Raw genomic sequence first — 2,822 nt, forward strand, 5'->3', positions numbered from 1 at the left:
TATATATATATATATATATATATATATATATCACTGGGTGTCGTGACACCTCCTCCCAACAAAGTAGATCCGCCCTTAACTCTTATATACTAGTATATAACAATATACATAAAACTCCCTTTAGCAGTGGCGTATGCATGACTTTTAAGCAGTGTCATTGTTTGTAAAAAAATTTAAGTGACAAAACACAAATAACAATCACAAAAAAAATAAATGAAAAAACATAGTTTTATTCATTAAGATTGCGGGTACAATTATGTTCTTCTCTTGATTCTCCTCTCATAAGATTTATCCATGATTGAGGGCCGTTAGTGGTGTATTTCTCGAACTATGATGATTTAGATTTGACCTCTATATGAATATTCCATCAATTTTCAGAATATTTGAGATCGATCTCTTTATGAAATTTTCGAGATGTCTTTCAAGTGAACTTCGTATCCTTTATAGTTTTGAGTAAAGGTAGCCCCTAAAAATTCTAACTGAAACTGAACACATTTTCTAGAGTAATTAGAATTAAATACGTCTTATAGAGTCCCGCAAAATTTCACAATCACCATTTAAAGGACAAGCACGACTCAAAGGAAATTTGAGTTGTTAAAAATTAATTTGGTACTTGAATTTTTTTCCTAGAATATTAGTAATTGAGGATCAAAATATTAGAGGATTGCAGACAATTGTAATCAATTGAATGAATCTTTAATTATTTCATCGACACAAACAAATAGACTAAATAATCATTATGCATAAATAAAAATAAAAATAAAACTACAAGCATACAATAAAAAATAAGATAACAAAAAAGATAAGGTATTCAAGATGTCGAATAATGATGATTGATGAACAAAAACTATTTTTTTAAGAAATTCATAAGTCATAAATATAAAAATATAAAGAGTCAACAATTATTTTATTCAACTATAATTATAATGAATAAAAGATTTGAAGTTTTACTTTTATTCTGAAATAAAAGGAAAGTTTTTAATTTAAAAATAAAATAAGAGGAAAAAAAATTTAAAACTTAGATGGTAAGTGATCTTGCGACGCTCTACTCCTAAAATCAGGTCTCAATCACCCGAACTGCGATCAATTTGTGAGAAATTATTTTGTTTTAAACTAATCTTATAATATATACGTATATTTAGTAGAATATTTCGATCAAGCCGTGTCACGTGATACCACTTCTATCAATGTAGATTCACCCCTACTCGTTAGAAACATAAGCTTGCACAATGTGTATTCATTATGTATATAATGTGTAGACGTTATTTATAGCAAATACACATATTATATACAATTTCACTTAAAAAGAAAAAATTAGTCCATTAAGAGTGTGCTTGGTATGAAGGAAAACATTTTCTGGAAAATGTTTTCCAATTTTCTCATGTTTGGTTGGGGCAAAAGTTTTGGAAAATGTTTTCCAAATTAACTCATTTTCCTCAAAATTAAGGAAAATGACTTCCCTTCAAAAATTAAGGAAAACATTTTCCAAAGCTCTCCTCCAATTTCAAATTATATATTTTTTAAAAAAAAAACATCAAATTTTAAAATAAATATATTTTCAATTTCAAAATTTTATTTTTTCACCCGATCCCTGACCACCCTCCCTCCAATCCCCTCCCCAAAAAATTAATTTTGCTTTTTAAAAATATTTTCAACTTCAAATTTTTATTTTTAAACTCCTACCTCCCCCCTACCCACCCTTACCAGCCCCCCNAAATATTTTCTACTCACCAACCAAACATGAGAAAATAAGTCCAAAATCTACTTATTTTCCAGGAAAACATTTTCTAGGAAAACATTTTCCATGGAAAACATTTTCCTTCATACCAAACACACCCTAAGTCTTTTGCCGCAAACCCAACACAACTCCGCTAAAACCATCATCAATGTCTCATTTATAGCAAACATAAATATATAAATTTAACATTAATCATTCACAAAATTGATTTAAGACATGAAAAAAATATCTAATCATGAATATTATAATTTTCTTTTGAAATTTATCTGCGAGTATCATAATAAGTACACTTTTACTTATTTATATTTTATTTTTTAATCTTTATTATTTAAGAAAAAGAGATTAATTTGAATGCGATAAAAAAAATAAAAATATATAATTTAAAGAGCGAATGACACTTAACTAGCTTGCAAAAAAATAAAAAAGAAAAAGACAAAGAAAAAGAAAGAACACAAATGCTTCTAAATTTATTAGACAAGAAGAAAAGATAATTTTAGATAGAAACAAAATTGCTTGGTGACGTTAGACGCTAGTTTTGGTGATGAAACGACAGTCAACTAATAACACAGAAATGATTGGACAAAGCACATCACAAATAAAAAGACAAAAAAAAAATCTAGTCAATATTTTTATGAATTAGTCAATTCTATAAATAAATAAAAATTATTTTGAACAATTTCACTCGAATAGTTCTATATATTTTCAATAAGAAAGGTTATTTTCATCCATAAGTACCAAGTATTAGATTTTTAAAAATAAAAATTCATGAAACAAAAAATATTTTCAATAAGAAAGGTTATTTTCATCCATAAGTACCAAGTATTAAATTTTTAAAAATAAATTCATGAAACAAAAAAGTTATGTATTTTGTATCTGGACAAAAATATTATAATTGAAACGAATACTTATGTTTGATTAAAAATTATTGATAAGTATGTTATTATCTAACAAAAAAGAAAAAAAAAGTGGAGGGTATTTTTATTTTATACTTGATTAAAAAATATATAAGGTATAGCATATGATCAAAATAAATGGTATATTAGTAGATAAAAATATAAAATATTTTGCAATAAGTTATGTATTC

This window comes from Solanum pennellii, chromosome 3 (assembly GCF_001406875.1).
Source record: "Solanum pennellii chromosome 3, SPENNV200".
Lineage (NCBI taxonomy): Eukaryota > Viridiplantae > Streptophyta > Magnoliopsida > Solanales > Solanaceae > Solanum > Solanum pennellii.